Source organism: Telmatherina bonti, assembly GCF_933228915.1.
Source record: "Telmatherina bonti genome assembly, chromosome: 13".
NCBI lineage: Eukaryota > Metazoa > Chordata > Actinopteri > Atheriniformes > Telmatherinidae > Telmatherina > Telmatherina bonti.
Window position 1 is genome coordinate 29,543,020 of NC_136611.1, and position 19,603 is coordinate 29,562,622.

The following is a 19,603-nucleotide window of genomic DNA, read 5'->3' on the forward strand; positions in this document are numbered from 1 at the left end:
GACGTCACAAGGATTTCCAAGTGGAAAAAAAAACTCTCTAAAACGACGCGTTTTTCGTCGCCATGGAAACCGAACGGAGAGAGTGCTGGAACTCAAACTCAAACATGTGTTTAGGTGATAAAAAACAGTGCCATTCACATGTCTGATGAGGATTCAACACTGTAACACTGTAGAAAGCTCAGAAAACTCCAAATACCATAATAGCACCCCTTTAACGACTGCTCTTCGTGTCTAGTGTTAGCAGTTTTTGAAGGATTTTCCATCATTTTTGCCATCAAGTAGTTCAGACTGCTCCGCCTCAAACGTAGGGATTATATCACAAACAGATATTTCCATCCCTGGAAGCAGGCAAACCATAAAACAATATAATCATTATTAACACGTTCCAGTAGCTCTTAACAAAGCAGAAAAAAATGGAATATCAAACAAATGACAACATATTTATCATTTCATTCAGAAACCATCCTCTAGCTTGCACCACAGCCTGGTGATAAAATCTAAGTGAAACTGTCAGACAAACGTCTTCTTCTCTTACGTCCATTCAGTCCACAATTAGACCAGCATATAATAAATGCATGAGTAGTATGAATAATCCAGGAGTTGTAATCAAAGCCAGCGGGGTCAGCTCAAGTATGTAGAGATGTATGGTGTGAAGCAGATGGTAGAAAGGTTAATGTTCAGCAACAAGGCCCACTTTGACAGCCAGACGCCTCCAGTGAAGCTACATCTGTTAACATCATGTTTTTATGCCTCCATTAATGATGGCAGACACTAAGAAGAACAGAGAGAAAGCAAGCGGGGAGAAATAATGATGGGAAAATAGACTTCCAGTTAGAAAGTACGTGTGGTGTGTTATTATATAAAATAATGTTTTTGTAATCTTCAAGTTTCAAAGGAGTCACTAATGACATTTATTCCTGACTTCTTTCCCCACTGCCAAGGATACATTTTTTGGGACACAGTACTGAACTTCGTCATTAAGTGTGGGGGTGAAGAAGTTAACAAAATATCCCACGAAGCACAAATCAGGTCTTCAGAACAACAAAAAAAAAGTGATTTTAAAGATAACGCTGAGTTGCTGCTTAGGACAGTCAACGTGACAAAAAGCTGACTGCTGTTTAGTCTAACAATGGCACAGCTGGCAAAAAAGCCCTTATGTTTTATTTTCTCCTTGGAAAATGACGAGTCAGCGATGCAGAGGATTAGAGTTCCATCTATTGAGGGCTTTGTCTTGCTAAGAGGCAATTTTCTCTTAATTTAAATCTCACCACTTCAGACCAAAACGCTGCCTTCTCTGTGTTTATGTCGAAATGTTGTGCATGGCAAAATTTGCAGTAAAACTATAAGAAGATGAAATGGCACATCATATAAAGACACAACTTTTTCCATTCAACCATTTTACACCACCTTGTTAATTAAAGTTTTACGTTTCTTTTACATCTGTCAGAGTCCTAAACTGTCAGCTGTTTTCTATTTGGACTTTTTTTTAACTAAAAAAGTCAGATGGTAAAATCTGAGTTTTTGTTTAACCCTTTTGTGCATGAATTAATAAAAAACAACGCAGGATTTTCCTGAAATGCAGTATTTTACCTCTACAGACATATGCAATGATATTTTTTATTTATTAGTGATAATTAGAATTTATCATGATTTATGATTTATCTTAATGTATTCTATAAAATATTAATAAAATAATGTATAATCAAAATTATATTATGTAAATCTTGTATAAAATACAGCTGTATCATTTCCTTTTCCTATTTATCACAAAGGCAAAGTTGCGTAATTACATTATTTTCAATTATATCATATATTTATTTATTCTCCAGTGAGTGGAAACATATTGGATGACTCACTGACATCCACTGAAGTGGTTTATTTACAAAAAATACCATCTTCATTCATGTTTTTGCAAGAAAAAATCTTGTAAATAGCTGTCCACTATATGGTCACTGTGCATGAAAGGGTTAAATATCTGAACACGTTTCCATGTTGATCCACTCCTCACCAGTCTTTGATATGTGTTTTATCATTTTGCTCAGTTTCTCAGGAATTCAGCCGACTTTGTCAGTAAAAGTCAGCAGCATTTTTATTTGGAAGTATCTGTGCACTGCTTTACAGTAAATCAGCAATCCACTGCCAGCCAGCCAGAAGTGTCCATATGTAACCTAGATGATGGAGCTTCAGAGCCTGAAACCTGCAAACAGACTGGATGAAAATGATTAAGATATAATAGATTTGATGACTGATCTGATCTTTAACGCTTTCAGGTCCTGGTCTACCATTTGGCAGAAGTAAATGTGCAGTGACTTTGATCAAATTCTTTTAAAGAAAGTGGAAATAAACCTGCCTGAGCCATCTCTACCAATCGGTTAGGAATGTAAAACCCAAGGTGTCTATTAGTGTTATTATTAACTTACATCTTAACAATTTGCTTTAAAAAATATCTTTTCTGATTATTTTTGTCCAAAACAAAAAGAAAAACAGAGAAACACTTTTCTCTGGCCTTTTTCTTTTTTTTTAAGGTTAAAAGGTTCAAATAACCACTTGTACACTGATAAAAAGGAGTGAATTTAGGTATGGCTTGTGTCACATGACATCATCTCTGCCTCTTTAGTCAGGCTTAAATATGGCACTGCAGGAAGTGGCGGCCAAACCAGCGGAGTTGTGTCTGTTACAAATCTGTTCTTGACTGCCAGAAAATACCTGTGTGTTGTTTCTGGTTGTTGTAAACGTCCCAGTTGTGAATGTGACTGACATTACCTCATAGGTTTTCCCAAAGCTATAAAAAAGGGACAGTGAACCAAAGATTTTATTAAACACATCAAATGGGTTTACAAACCTTTTGTTTACATGAAATGGGGCTGACTTAAAATACAGTTTCAATCATGTTATGGATTAGGATCTTTCTCTAAGTTTCTTGTATTTTATGGGTAAGTTTGGGTAATGGTCAACTAGTGGGGCTGGCCATGGGTCTGGCTGACCTGGGTTCAAGTCCCCTAACCACTATGCGTCCCTGAACAAGTCCCTTGACCCCTAAATGCTCCCCAAGTGTCAAAATATATAAATGTAGAAATACGGAAAATGCAAAGACAAATTTTCCCATTGCAACAAATAAAATAAAACTGATTGTTTAATGCTCATGAGGTGAAAGACGCACAGCTGCTTCACTTCAAGTTGGCTAATTTCAAGTTCAGCCAATGTTTTTGCTGTGTGTGTGTTTAGCCATTCACATGGTATATATGCTTCCAAAGCTTTCCATACGTTCATCTGCTTTCATCTGCTTTACTTATGTGAAGCACCTGACTGTTTTAGATGTCAGGGACCTGAATTGATGGTCATTCCTCAAATTCAAAGCATAACTTTTACTTGGATAATATGTAAGGATTTATGCTATAACATAAATCACCTTTTTTTTAAGGTATCTAGTGTGTGAACCTGCCAGAAAACATCTTGCATTGTCCTTACATATCAGCTATTTTTGGCTTGTTTGACCACTGGAAGTCCTGGAGCCGACATGACTTCTGCTTTTGCAGTTAGAGGGGCTGATGTTTATTTTAACTGGCATTATTGTAGTAGAGATTACTGGAAACCAGTGTCTACAATAATTGGTATTATAAAATATGCCAAAACATGAGTATAGTTTAAAACAAACTGAGTTGTCCAATTTGTTAACAGAGAGGTGAAGACTGCCTCAGCCTATGGCAATGCCAGAACACAGCAAGTCTGTCACCTACACTCGGAAGTCACTGGCTGTTTCAGACTTCATTGCTGTAATATGAAGGAACTCACACTACAGACTGCTGTTGCTGCAACACACAATACAGAGATGAACATGCTAACGCCTCTGTTACACACTGAGGAATCTGATGATGTCTGAAGGACTGCTTTTATTACTGGTAAATATAACAAATATTTTAAGGTATTTTCAAGGAAAATATCCAAATGACAGTAATTGTTACCACTTCTGAAGTGATTCATCTGCCAGTGAGTTTATGCATCTTGTGAGGATTTTTTCCCTTGTTTTTCATTAGTAACTTTGTAACTTTAGCAGTGTTCTTAAATTGATTGAAAGCTGCTTCTTGGAAAATGTGAATGTAAATCATGCAGCCAAACTGCATTAGCATCTATATTTTCTAAACAATATAAGCTCCATAAACCGGTTTAAATGACTATTTGAATTTGCCGAGGAGTTAATTGTTCTTGTACTATTTACACGGCGGTGGCTTTTATTAGAGAATGCACTGGGGGAAAATTGAAAAGATTTGTTTTGCTCTATGTCCCCTTTGGCCATTTGCAATTTAAGGAGCGTTACTGCTTAGTAAGTGTTAATTTACACATGCAAGCCTCCCAAAACCAGGCTCAGTAATGCTTCTGTTACTGATTTAATCACCATTTACGTGCTTGTAAGTCATGCAGTAAAAATGTCGTGCAGGTATGTTGAACACGTGGGGATAATTAAATCAATGCTTTGAAGAACACCTCCAGTCCAGCTATAAAGTTATAAGTCTGTTTTCAATTTAGTTTTTGCTTTTGTTTTCAGTTGAATGGGGTCAGCATCCAGCCCCGCTTCGTTATCTTTCTGGACACTGAAAAGGGTGAGGTCACATTCCTCGGGTGACGGAGAGGTCTTGTCGAGAAGGAAAGCTTTATTTTAAACATATGGGCCACAGTTCAGTCTCTGGCTTCAAAAGCCGAGTCCAACTGTGTTTAGACTACCACGGTCATCCTCAAGTACATAAGTAGACTTCCATGTTGTCCAGAACTTTAAGCTTGAGGCGGATATTTCACCTGTCTGTTCTTCTACACGGGTACACGCAGAGGATGAGTTGTGAAGGGAATACAGGCAGTTTTTGGATACCCCTCTTAGTGCTTTTAGCGAGCATAATGGTTTAATGGATTGTGATCAAATATCAGGGAGGTGCACCGTGACAAGTGCTAAGTTCACCAGCAGTACGGTTGATTTGAAGCATGGAGGGTTTGGCCATACCAGAGGAATATAAATAGCCAACATTACAGGAAGCTTTTCACTGCCTCCCCATCAAAACTCCCTCTCCCCTTTGTTCATCTCATTCATTTGAACAAGAGTAAAGTGCAGAACCTCAACCTTGAGTAACATTTCCTGTCCTTCCATGTCAGCCCCTGTACTACTGAGCCTCTGTGTTAAACTTGATTATTAATGTGGAAAAGGTGGATAAAAGAATATTCAGAACATAAATGACACATCGGCTCTACATCTTATGGAAGAGATGCACTCCTTACCTTAAAATTATACATTTATATATTTTTATAAATATAAGCTGCATTGCCTGTAGTGCCCTCCCAAAGCCGCTATGAAAAGAGAGAGACTCAGGTCAGGACATAATGTATAAATTTCCCTTCAATGATGTAGCAAACATCTAAAGACTTTTCCAGTGATATCAGATTTGGAAAAAAAACTTCTTTGATTTAAGTGAGGGATAATGCATCCTTGTGGTGGAGGAAAAACAAGGTGCAAGGACTAAGCAGCATCCAGGTAGCAGGTTTTCTTTCCCTCTCCACCTTCTGCGTCATATTTTAGTTTTAAAACTTCTCAAAATCTCAATTCTTCTTCCTTGGTTGTTGGTATTCTGATGGTTTTGTACCAGCTGCATGAGAGGAAATCCTAAAAAAAAATCCAGAGCTTGTGAATTCTCCAAACACTTGTACAAGGCTGCTGGTAGTTCACATTCATGTGGGTGATTTACATTCTCGCCACTCCTCCTGCAGTGCGTGAATGAAAACAGCTTTGATTGTAATTTTAGTTCAATCTTTTTTTCCACCTGTACAACGACGCTGCACCTCCGTGTGTTTCAGTCACATTCATCAGATTGTTTAAATCCACAGGTTGACAAGTCTCTGCGGATGAAGATATCACTGAGAAGGTGAAGCAACATTTGAACTGTTTTGAGACATAATTAAAAATGGCAAAAACAAGGAAAACAAGCAGCTGTGTTTATGGAATTTAAATGTGACTTTTCTACCAGGCTGCTCCGTGATGAAAAGAAGTGTTGTTGGAGCGATTTGGGAACAGTGCGGTGTACAATACTAAACAAAGGGGACACTTTCATAACCAGAAAATTAGGGAGTTTATGGGAGACAAGAAGGTTGTTGATGCCACCGCAAGGGAAGAAGACAGCAGACAGGAGAAGGGAGGGGGTAAACCAAGGCTCATTGTTAGGCAGGTGATTTACGAGGGTACAAAGGCTCCAGGTCCTGCCAGTGGAAGGATAGATCTTCTGTCGCTATAGCACCCTCAGCCCTTTTGTATCCATTGTGCCTAGACAGTACTCAGGGTCTGTGGGTTGTGCAGATGAAAGTGGGTGGAGCGAGGCTGGGGCGATTGTTGGCTGAGTACTGTGGTGCCAATGCAGGGCCAGGGTCTGTACATCTTCAGCACAGACAGCAGCACAGATCAAAGGCTGCACTGTTCCCTCTCTCTAAAGCTCACAGCCTTTGAAAATTTCCCACAACATTTGCACAAAGGCATGATGCCTCTGCAATACTAGCGCCCTTTTGAATATACCATCTGAATATCAAACACCAATATTTTGTGACATCCACCACACGAGGAATTATCCCCAAGTTTTCTTTTCAATGAACTGTGTGTACCTTGAGATGGCATCTATGCATGTGTTGGGCAGCCGAGAGGAGATAGATGAGCTATCTGGTGTATATGAAATGAGGTCACCTTCTCCCTTAGCTCTAGACAGACACGGTTTACTGAGTGCTGTCTGTCTGTCTCCATACACAGAACTGTCACCATTCACCACTTGACCTTTCAAAGCTTTGGTGATAATACTCCCCCAGGCTAAAATCAATTACCACACGCAAACATGATATAAAATAAAGAAAGGGTAAGATCTTAGCATGTGAGTGATCACATATTGGAGCTGTCAGTGGATGTGGATGATAAGTCTTCTTGGTTCATGTCACTGAATCTGTACAGATAATTTCATCAGACAAGCATTGTTTGGATTTATTTCCCCAGAATACCATACATCTATCCGTTTTCTATGCATCTTAGTCCAATTCAGGGTTGCAGGGAAGCAATTAGTAGGCAAGATGCGGGGTATACCCTGGACAGGTCGCCAGTCCATCATAGGGACAACACAGAGAGACAATAAACCACTCATGCTCATGCCTATGTAGAATTTAGAGTGGTCAATTAACTTAACATGCATGTCTTTAGGGTGTGGGAGGAAACCCTGAGAAAACCTGTACATACATAGGGAGAACATGTAAACTCGGCACAGGAAAGCCCCTGCTCAAACCCCACCTACTCAAGGTTCAAACCAACGACCTTCTTGCTATGAGGATCTCCCAAAATGGTACAATATTACTAGTTTGAAACAAATTAAATTGCAATAACCTTTAAAATACAAAAATACCATTTGAAATAGCTGAAAACACCAACACAAAATAAATGAATAAATCAAATCAAATCAAGCTTTAAATGGACTGAATGTAAAAGTGCTGTACCAACATGTTTAAAAGCAACCATCTATACAAACTGAAGATAATTTGGCTTATATTCATTACATGCTCGGCTGCCTGTGTTAATGAGCTGATATCAATGATAAAGCCAGATAAAAGTACAAGCTGCCCAACAATATTTAGACCCAGTCTGTTCAGAGGTGAGTACCCTATAGCAGCGCTCTATCTAGATCAGCGGCTTATCGCGCTCATTAGTGGTCTACTTTCATCTAATTTCATTAATCAGACTTGGTCCACTTTTTTCTTCTATGACCTCAACTTTAAATAATGGTAAATGTCATTAAGTTTGGCCTCGGGTTGTGTATCTAAGACTTCGGTTGCTGATCCCTACTCTGTTTTAATCCATCATGCATCCTGCGTGCAAGTGTGCGAGGGGGAAACAGAGAGGAAGAGCTGCTGATAAAGAGAACAACCTGATGCATTCTTTATACCTTCTAAAGCCTCATTATATAAATGTAGTGTGTCTCGTGGCATGCAGACACAAAGGTGCTCAACACCCTCAACTACCCTCCTACCATGCAAATTGGCTTGGTATTCAGGTATTCAATTCCTGTAACAACATGACATTTCAAAGGGATGCAAAATGAGGCATCATGACATGAGTGGTACCCTGTTACAGCAAACTGACACCCTACTTAACAAAAAGCCAGGGCTGAACAATCCCTGTGAGTATGATCTGTGATTTATAGCGGTGGAATAATATTATTGTACATAGTACTTTTCTATTACTTAGAGGCTACTGCAGGTGTGTGTTTGCCACTAAGTGGCAAATACATACATATTCTGGAAGGAAGGAAATGCTTATTGCTGGCAGCTTTACTGCACATGGATAGTATGTAAAAGCATCACTAAGTCTATTTAATTTCAGATTGTTTAATTGTTATGATAGCTCACATTGCAGCAGTGCTGTTTTACAACAAAGACTCAGAAATTGTATCATCACTGTGTTTTCCCTGACTCGTCTCCTGTTAGAAATACAGATATAAAGCTTACTTCATCCTACATGAAGACACTGAAGCAGTCAACATCAGCAGCTGAACAGAAGTTGTAAAAGCTAACAGCAGCATAACTGTAGCAAACAGATGGAAAACAACTGGAAACTTTGTCATGTATTGTGGTGTAAATACACATTTAGCTGTCTGTTTAAGCAACACAGGTTTAGTACGCTGGGTCAAAAACTATTTCAGTGGTTAACACAATATTTTCCTACAGAAAGCACCACGTGCTAGTTTGTTACACATCAGCAAATCAAATACTTTCTACTTTTCCCAGGTACACGTGATGAAGTATCGTTGGATTTTCCTTCGTGAAACCAAAGCTGCTGTAAGCCCTTTAAAAATTAACCTCAACATGAAATGTTACCATAGACAAATGCATCTACTGACAAATGATTAATCTCAAAATGTCTGGTTATATCAATTATGTATGAGGCTACCATTGCAACACATTAGATTCATCACCCTTAATCAGTGGTGTAATCCAGGGTATACACGGGTATATGGAGTATGCCCACTTCTTTTTCAGTCAGAATTGAGTATACCCACTTCTAAACCTGCCTGTAACGCTGCTTTCACAATTATAAACATCCCTAAACATGTACCTACTTTGCCCAGCAGCTCAGATAAGGTTACCAGTATGCTACACAGGTGCAGTTAGCCATCAGCTCTGTTAACTTCAGCCTGAACATAGACATAATACAGATATATGTCTATGAGCCTGTCTCGCTCCAGTCTGTGTGCCAGTACTGGTTTAGTTATTCCATCACTCTGCCTCCCTGAAACTGAAGAGCAAAAATGATGTGACGCTGAAGAGAAATACTGATGGATTTATGTAGAGTAGTCCTACATGTCACTCTTTCTGAAAATGTGTTTTCTGGGCTACTTTTATTCTGTTTTTTTCTTCTTTTTTTTTTTTTTTTTTTTAATAAAAGGGCAAAAAATTGAGAGTATACCCACTTCTCGTGGGACCACTACACCACTGCCCTTAATCAAAACGAAGAAGACAGACTGTCCTATTTGTAAAACATGTGCACAGCTAAAGGGTTTCTTTAAAGATTTGTTCACAAGCAAGAATGAAAACAGGAAAGAGGGCAATGTGAGAACACCATGTTACAAACACCTGTAACAACAATAACAGGAGTTTTGCAGAGAAACCTTTCCTTCATTTTTAAGAAAGCTTGCACAGTACTGTTTCTACATCTTACATTCTCCGCTCAGATCAAGACAGCATGGATATAAGCCACGGTCAAGGCTTTAATGCTATCCAGATGCTTGGAGGAGCTTGGCTGAATGAATAGCACTACTGGACAATCTTTGAAACCAGCAGACAAAAGGACATGACAAGGGATGACAAGAGGGAGCATAAAAAGTGGGGGAAAAGTAGGACCTAATGAGAGGTAAAATCTCATCAGTATGTTTTTTTAATAAATAATCACCACAGAACACCTTTCTGTGAAACATCCATGACAATGGGTTCAAACAAGGGAAACAAGTGTCCCAAATCAAACAGAGATTACAGACTTCCAACAATGATGAGACGCGATGTCTCGGATGGAAGGATGGAACAATACAAGTGAATGTCACGGCAGAGACTAAATCAAGGGAGGAACACACATGGTGGTCGAAAACGTAGGAAGTTGGCCAGCATGCTGGCATCATTTACCTGCATCACCATTTGCTGCCATGCTAGTGGCTGGCTTGTGGGGGGGTTGGGAGGCAGATTGGCGCGTTCAAGCTGCAGGGTGACGTTGCGACGCTCCTCCTCAAGGGCTCGGGTCAGCTGCTCAAAACGTGCTTCCTGCTCTTTCACTGAGGCCAGGATGCTGGCAGCTGAGCGAACATCATACTCCTCCATGTCAAGTGATGTTTGAAGTTGTATGGATCTTCCAAGTCAGGAAGGGAGGGAAGAAAAGGGAGGAGGGAGGGGCACCAGGTCAATAACTATACCCAGACCCAACAGGTTGGATGAGTGGCATCAACAGGTGGATTGAATGCCTCAAGTTTAACATTAAATACAAGGCTTATGTACTGGCCAAGATGGGACACTGATGATAAAGCACACACCATGGCTCTTATTAAGCATTATGAATAAATGATCGGCAGGATAAAAGGCAAGCACAGTTGTGAACTGGATCAGTAGGGAGGTAGGGTCATGGTTCAGACAGTCTGCTTATGGCTGACTGTAGTCTGTAGTGTCAAAACCCTGAAGGGACATGATTAAATTCTTCCCTTGATGGGTGATTACACAGGGAAGTCTCTGATACTCACACCCAGCATGACAAACACACAGATGATGCTTCTCAGCTGGTTGCCAATTATATGTTTGCTTTCAGAAGTCTGAGCCTTTTTTTTTTTTTTTACAACGACACAACCCTGGCACTGCAAATAAACTTCAGTGCAGTTCTGCTAAAACATCAGCATTGCCAGATGGAAACAGAATTAACCAGTCCACCTCCAAAAACAACAATGGGAATGAAACAGCACAGTGCAGACTCACTCAAACAAAGATTCTTGTTTTTGGACATCCTAAAGATGGAAAGGAATGACATTACCCCTCCAAATGAACCATCACAGCCAGTGTGGAGGAGTGGTGCCGTAATTGGATATAGTCATGCACAAAACCGTAATGCATTCTGACATACAAGCACTGTTGCAGACACAGTTCCACCACATGCAAGATTCCCACAGTCACACATACAGACACCCAGGCCTTGCATTAGACACACCATCATGTCTTTCATAAAGCTGCAGTGCAAAATCACAGCCACACACACACACACACCCTGACATCTATAACTGACAATGGGACAATGTCAAGAGGTTGACGGCACAGTAACAAATGATGGTGGGAATACAAATCTGCAATGATACAGACCAAGTAGATAAGCAGGCTGAGAAGTGTTAGAAAACAGTCATCCCCCGCTCTAACAGAAGCAGAGCGGTGAAACAGAGAAGAATGCAGAGCTGAGGGAGAAGGGGGAAGATAAACATGGGGAAGACAAGAGAGAAAATACAAGAGATTAAAAAAGGAACAAGCAGCATGTAGCTCTGAAAAAACATTAAAAGTCTGTTTAAAATCAGTTCTGCTTATATGCTTTTTACTGTTTTCACATACATTTTTATATGCATTGGTCAGCTTCCATGTTGATCTTTAGGACTGGATCATCAGCAGCAAATACTGTGTAATTAAAGCCTCTTTCAACATCCTGCATGATTTGATCCTTACACATCATATTCTGGAGTTCATTGGTAATTTTTTTAATGGTATTTTTTTTTTCATAACAACCACCTAACCAAAGTTTTAAGTAAATTCTTAAGATGAAGCAATGGAAGTAACCAATAAGAACACAGACTGAAGAATAAGCACACATACACCTAAGAGTGAACTGTAAACCATTTTAAAAGCAATACTTCACAGATGGAACACAATACGGCTTGATGTGCAGCTACTTCACACAAAAACAAGTGTGATACAGCATTTTGGCTCAGCAGGGATGATCAACACAGGTTCAACAATTAGAACTTAAAACGGATCGGATTACGGAAACCACACGTGTGTGTAAATGTGTAAGTGCAAAAAACTCATTCTTTGCTATAGGACCCAGTGAGCGTAAAGCCCTTATTCCCTTTGAAGCACACAATCCCTCTTTGATGTTTGTTGCACGCTGATCATTTATTTATCTTGTCTGACTCTTCCACTGCAAGCGGTATGTTCCAAGGAGGCTCCGTTTTGAAATTTAAACTCCGCATCGATGCAAACGAAAGGAAAAGAGATCCTTTTGTTTCATTTTCTTTATGCTTCTATAGTTCTCTTGTTCTCATAAAAAAACATTTCTGGCTGGTATGCGTTTAGAGTCAGCAGCTGGTAACTTTGTCTAAAAGTGGAGGCAGTGCTTGGTTGTGCCTACATGCAAAAAATAGCACCCCAGTGTCTATTTTATCCACTACTTGAGATAAGTGACAGCAATATAGTTCCATAAGCCATGTTGATTGGTCATACTTGAAGACAGGCCCTAATGACTCACACCCCCATGAGGGTTGGTGGGATGGCATAGCCATTGCTTCCTGAGTCATAAGGGGAATAATATGGCAAGTATGTCAGCTACACCCCACAGCTTATCATTAAACACCACCTTCTGGCCTTACTTAAAATAACCCAGAATGCACAGGGAGGGGTATCTAAAGTATTTCCCTCCGCCATCATGACAGCCCCATTTTTTTACAGCTTTGGTCCAGCAGATGTTTGCTAATAGCCTGGGTCAGAGGGGATAAAAACAGAGCCAAGGTCTGCACGTTTAACCCCATCCTCAATTACACACACTCCACTTACTCCCAACTTTATGTGGCGAAAGCATATCAGAGTACAACCCCAAGGCAGAAGCATCATTTCTGGACACCACTACAGGAATTTTACGCATAGGGGTGAATGATAATTAATCAAAGAAATAAGTTAAGAAGTGGAAAATGTTTAATTAATTCCACAAAGACATGCTGGTTAGTTTTGAGTGCTCTTAAGGCGTAAACATCTTTGATTAAAAGGAAAAACAGCCTCAAATTCCATGTGTGGAGTAGACGTGCTGTTGCAAGATTTTTCCTTTGCCATAAACAAATTTCAGCACAAACCCAGAGCTTGAAAAAAAAAAGCCCATTAATAAACATCTAAAAAAAAAACAACACAACTATAATCTGAATGTAGATCAGCAGATGAGATCGAGTAATTACTCATTTCACAGGTTTATTATAAAAACAGGCAATAAATATGAGGTATTTTGGACTCCCTTAAAATAAATCTTCCCATTACAAGACCTTGATTTTCGTCTTTGATTAGTCAGCTGTTTGGTTATATAGACTGCAACAGCATCTTATTACTCTATTTTGTTTCCCGTGTAGAATATGTATTGCCTTGAGCAGCATGGACACTTTTTGTCCAGAGCAAACTACAATGAACAGTTGAAATGCCGCTCTTGTTTCTTATGTTAGTGAAAAGCATCAAAATTATTCCAGTTGTTAGGAGAGAGACCTTGACTGACATCTAACAGGATTTATGGCTGCTCATGTTGTATTCCAGCAGTTCCCTCTGCCATTTCAAGCCTTCCAATGACAGAAGTTTCCAGATGCATGCATGAATAGAGCCTGACATTTCTCTGAGGACATGGTGTTCAGCCTCTCATGCTTTGCAGCTGGAGAATGCTGCGAGTTTAAGAAATAATAGCTTTCACTTTATTAATCTCAGCTAGAAAGTACTAGAAAGAAACAAGCTCCCAGTTTCAGCACCCAGGGAGCAGTTTGCCACAGTGATTCGCCTCTTTTCCAGGAGCTCAAACCCAAGTCTGTAACCACGAGCAACCTCTGCCACAACTTAGATAAGACCTTGAAATGGAAGCCATATGTCATTCTAAAGAGTATATTTGTGTTAAAGTTTACCTAAAGCACTTTTTTTTTTTTTTTACACATAAATCTCACTTAACCCTTTATAATGCACTCAATAAAATACCTTAAAATTATTTAAACCTAAAATTGTCCTTCTGGTATTTATCAAGACCTCCATTCTGTTGTTACATTAACAAAAAAATAGTTTCATGCTGAACATGAAAGAAAACAAAGTGATCAAAAATAGTCACTTGCCCCATAAAGGGTTAAATACTTTTGTTTTGGGTAACAACTTATTCTGTTCATATAATTAACTTAAATTCTAGAAAACTATAAAACCAATTAAAATTAAAGTTGTTGTATTTTTTTTCAATTAAACAAATCTCAATCACTCTCATGTAATTTAGTGAAAAGTCAACATAACTTTCCAACTCTGCTTCTTCTTGTTTTGATGGCACAGTGACATGTATTATGTGCATTCCTGAAACTGTTGTTGCCCAACAATGTGCCACGGCTGAAAAACCACTCTTCACAACATTTTTTTCCTGTGTTGGCACATTTTTTTCCAGAAGGTATTTGCCTTACATGCTAGCAACTGGATATCAACACACTGTTTTGAGTCGTGGTTGATTCAGCAAAGAACCCCAAGAGGATATAAGAGAGTAAGATCGGGAAAAAAAAGATAAAAACTGAGAGATATGATAAATGCCAACACTGGACTGATTTCCTGACCGGAGAGAGAGCAGAGCACTGGTATGATTCAAGATGCCGAATTAGTTGTTGTTAGGAGGTTCCTCAGTGAGAAAATCTGCCAAAGTTTAGCTGTGAGTTTTTCAAATATTTAAGTTGTACAAAGGCAGGAAAGACTTTCTGGAAATTGATATTCAGGATTAATTTAATCCTGTGTTTTTTCTGTGATAGTGTTAAATTTGGCACCATTGATGTGAAGTGTTTTTTTTTTTTTTTTTTGAGCTACTGAGCAAAATGTGACTATGAAGTCAATTTTAGATAAATGGGAGCTGCACAGTAGTGAGGTGTTTAGAACCGTTCCCTCATTCCCCAAATGCACTCTCTGGACTGTGTATTTTTAACAGTACAGAGACAACTGACATTGGTAGCTATAAGGGTGTTGCCCAGAACAGAATTAGCATATCATGAATGGGGTTTGAGTAGAAGGTCACGAGGGGGATGGGGGAAACAGATAGGGGGGTAAAGGATAAGGATAATTGAGTAAGACCACTGGTGCCTGATACCGTATTAGGAACATTCACCTGATTAGGGACAAGGTGGGTGGTGAGCTCTTTTTTTCCTCCTCACCACTAATTTGACCCTTTCTAGAGGCAGTTTGAATTAATTCCTTACCTAAACCCATCTGAATCCCATCTGAGGCTGCAGTTCTCAGGAGCACAATTGGGTACTTAAAAACACCTGCTCCTCCTCTTGCTGTGTGTGTATGAATCTGTGTGTGTCTAAGTCTAATATGTCAGTAGTTTTACAGGGACAGTTGTTATTAAAACCGGTTTTAATGTGATTTATGGAAAAGTTTTTAAAAGCAGCAATCAAGAACATCACTGTAAACTAATACATACTTATGGGGGCTAACAAATTTTCACAGAGCAAACAGTTTTTGATTTGACTGATGGTCCAATTAGAATAAAGATGCATTTTGTAAACACTTCATCTTAACCAATAGGCCTCGATCAGAAAGAGCATGATCAAGATGGGTGCTTTAAACCTTTTCATGATCTGATCAGTAGGAAAAAATACCCATGTACATATTCATCCCAATAGTTTCTATAGTATTTTTGGTGCCCTGAAAAATGGCACCATAACCATAAACCAAAATAGGACAGAACATACATTGTTTAGTTGTAAACTCTAAACAGTTTAGGATTATTGGGTTTTTTGACAATGAAAAGACTTGAAACGATTAATTGTTTTGGGGAAAAAAAGCCTCTTTTTTGCTTAAAGTCATACACACTGAGCATGTCAAAGGCATTAAAGATGGTATTAAATATTTCCATTATGTAGAATCACATCAGTTTTAATCACTTCATCTTGCATTCATGTAAATGATTTTCATGATTTTCATCAACTATAAGAAATATTTTTCCATTTAAATGTGGCTACTTTTTAGGTAATCGATGTGACAAATCAGTGTATTGTATTTTTTAAATTCCTTACTGAACGGATCAAACAAGTTGAATTAATCAGCGATACTTTTTCCCACTTTTCAACATTTGCCTTTTCAAGTGTTTCAAAGGCAAATCATAAAAAATAAACATAGCAATTTGCACGGTAATATGTAATGAATGGTTACAGAAAGATAATTATCATTTTCACCACATATCTACTATTCTTGAACACAATTACTGACAGAATGGTGACTTTTTATAAAAATGCAACAAAAGATCAGAGAAAAAACTAATTGCATTGTCACCAGGACTGAGTCTCCTTTTCTATTTAGGAGTTGTTCTGCTTTGAGGAACATTAAAGTAGGTGCTAATGCCCAGAAGGGTATTGTTGAATGAAACCACGATAAGCCTAGTTTAAAGAGGTGCGTGGAGTCCATACCTGATTATTTTCACAGCTAGAAGAAAAGAAATTTAGCTGCTGTTTCTTACCCAAGTGTGGGGTATTTAGGGATGGAAAACACGAGCAATCTCATACATTTTAAACACAAAACATGACACATTCACATGCTAATGAATGTCTCTGTTAGTCTAGGAAAATAGACAAGTTAATTAAAACATTAAGTGGAAAGTACATTTTGTCATAAAAGAAATATGCTGTATATTGTTTTAAATGCCTTTTGTCTAACTAAAATGTTTATGCGGCTTTATGTGGTTGTATGTGATTTGAGGCGTTACAAGTTGTCTTCTTCAGACAACTTTATTCAGACTTCAGACAACTTTAAGCGCCAAAGTCGCAAAATTATGACAAGCACCAAGCCATATCTCCAGAAGGAGAGATTAACCTCTTATCACTTTCCACTGCTAGATGACAGACATGTGAAACTTCAGGGTATCATAAGGGTGAAGGGAGGCTGGTGGGTTTATGAGGGAAACGCATCTGAAAGACACCACAAAGAGCTGACACCGAAGTACTCATATTCAGCGATGCAGCGTGGATTACAGAAAACACAAGCAAGATATCGAAACACTTTTACACTGTCGATGTAGCACTTTCTCAGCTATTAGCCATCTCTGATTCTGGAGGAGAATATTTGCATCCTGGGCAGGGGTAGGAAAACATGGTCCTCAAGGGCCGGAATCCTGCAGGTTTTCCATATATCCCTGGTTCAGCACACCTGATTCAAGTCAAATGGATACAACAGCTTATCAAGATCTGCACATTGATTTATTTATTTGAATCTGGTGTGTTGGAACCATAGACTGTATATAAAAGATGGACGGAGCCTCTGTGACGTCACCCGTAGGTTTCTGAAGAGCTGAATTGAAGCTCGGTGGGCGGTTCCTACCGTCGTCATCTTGGCAGCGTCATGCGCGTCGTCTCGCCCAGTAAATACAAATATAGGCAAAGAGGTGGAGCTGAGAGGGGAGCTGTGAGTGTCATGGTGGATGATTGACATTGAGTGAACTCCGAGCTTTCTGTAGCTAAGAGCTAACCGAGCTAACCCCGAGATAACGAGAGCTAACCAGCTAACGGAGGTAAGCGGACTAAAGCTAAGTCATGTTGTTAACCGGCTAAAAACCGCGGTTGTTCTACGTTCTTCTGACTTAAAGCCGGAAATTGCTACCTGTCAATCAAAAGGACACGCCCCTAAATATGCCAAACTTCGAGATTAAATAACTTTTAAACGGGCGAGTTAGAGAAAAATTCACTCCCCCCACAGTTGTCATGAAGGTAAACCTGACCTATAAACCGAAAATGGATTTTTGAACCAGGCTGTAAACATGTTTATTTCTGCTGTGAAGTTTGTCTTTTTAACATGGGAGTCTATGGGGTTTTTCTCTGTTTTGGAGCCCCTAGTGGATGAAGGGGGAAGTGCAGTTTTATGCACTTCCGCATAGGCTTCACTTTTAACCGCCAGAGGTTGCCTCTTGGTTGGAACAGAGAGACATTGAACATTTTCAGGATTAGGACCACGGTTCCCCTTCCTTGCTCTTGGGGTTGATGACTGGTCATCTCGTGACAGTGCGGCTTCTGTTGGAAATCATTGTGCATTTTGTCTATAATAATAACATATCTGAGGCATCACATGTGGGCGATGACAATTCAGAAGTTTTACCTAACCAAAGTCGACATGGCAGAATTCCAGTACTTAGGAGAGTTTCTGGACGTGGTCCAGGAAGCGAGGCTTGAAAACGCAGCACTGAAAATTCTGTGGGAGCAGCATAGTGTGTGTGGGCGTATGAGTGCAGGGTGAATTTAAAAGTTGAGGAATAACATCACAAGTTGCTCAGACAGTTTGGTGAGACAACTGGGTATTTAGATTCACTAAATACAAAACCCATTTAGTCATATATATGGCTAAACATGCACAGTTCCCAGTGAAAGTTATGGAATCTAATTTGGCTGCCAAAGCCAAAATACAAAAATCAAATGAGTGAATTTACAGCAATGATAAACAATAGTTCATGTTTAACATTTTTTATCGTTTAGATTTTATCTTTAAAATGTTAAAACTCTGGCGCCTAAAGACATAGAACTATACTTTCATTAGACTAATACAAACACAAAGCAGGTCAAAGGTTGGATTAAAAACAAGCAAACCTGAATAAAAGAGATGAATTCGGTTTGTTAATAATTGTAAACTTATTAAAGCCACAATGATATTCTCATGAAAACATCAAAAGCCAAAGATAACAGACATGAACATTGGTCAGTATTTCAATTTCCCCCGCTGTCCTACTTCTGAAGGAAAGTTTTTAGGCAAATACTTTGGTAGCATGTGAGACATCTAAATTGCAATTAAACGTCTCTGGTTGTATCTGACTACAGGTGACAGACTTCAAATGTGCAATTACACAACTGAGTCTGTCTTTAGAAATACTGGACCAGAACAAGACCCTCCTTCGTTCTGCTCTAAAACACACTGAAATCTAAGAAGTGAACCAAAACCGCTTTACCTCAGGTGATTCATCTGTGTGATTTATTGAAATTAGGGCACACTTTGTCAAGGAAAAAGCTTTTGAATGTATTAAAAAAAAATCATACAAAGTACTTCTGTGGTTTGGTGAAGCTCTGAGAAAGATAACAGAGAAAACCTTAGATTGGTAAGCTAAAAAAAAAGACTGTAAGGAAATGTAATTACTGCAGGGATGAAGTGAACAAAGTGATTAAAGCAGTCAGGAGGTGTAGAGAGAGAGAAGCGAATGTACCTTTGATGTGAGTGCCGTCAGACCACAAGTAGACAGGGGACAGGTTTAGCTCTGTTGGGGTCACGTTGCTTGTTTAGTCCACCAGGGGAAATCTGTTGATTGAAAAATCAAATAGAAATGACATTGCCGGCCAGTCTACTGACAGTTCAACATCATTTTAAGACTTTTATGTTATGTGCAGTGATAAACGCCATCAAAATCTTTTGTTAAAGCTAAAACCTTCACCACTCATTTAATTTCAGATCATATATTATATGAATCATGATTTAGATGTTATTTGCCAGTTTAACTTTCATTTTTAATTCTGTGCAGGTGTAAACATTAAATGTACCTGCAACGATTGGAAACACTGTAGACATAGTGTCCTGACATAGT

General features: G+C 39.0%; 1 protein-coding gene across 1 annotated transcript in view; it reads right to left on the reverse strand.

Moving 5' to 3' along the window:
• Window positions 1-19,299, reverse strand: part of arvcfb (ARVCF delta catenin family member b) — a 130,985-nt gene extending 111,686 nt beyond the window's left edge. Inside the window, exon 1 of the mRNA XM_079251399.1 lies at window positions 19,229-19,299. The gene's annotated coding sequence lies outside the window, so the exon portion shown is untranslated. The remainder of the gene's footprint in view (window positions 1-19,228) is intronic.
• Window positions 19,300-19,603: the final 304 nt, after the last annotated feature.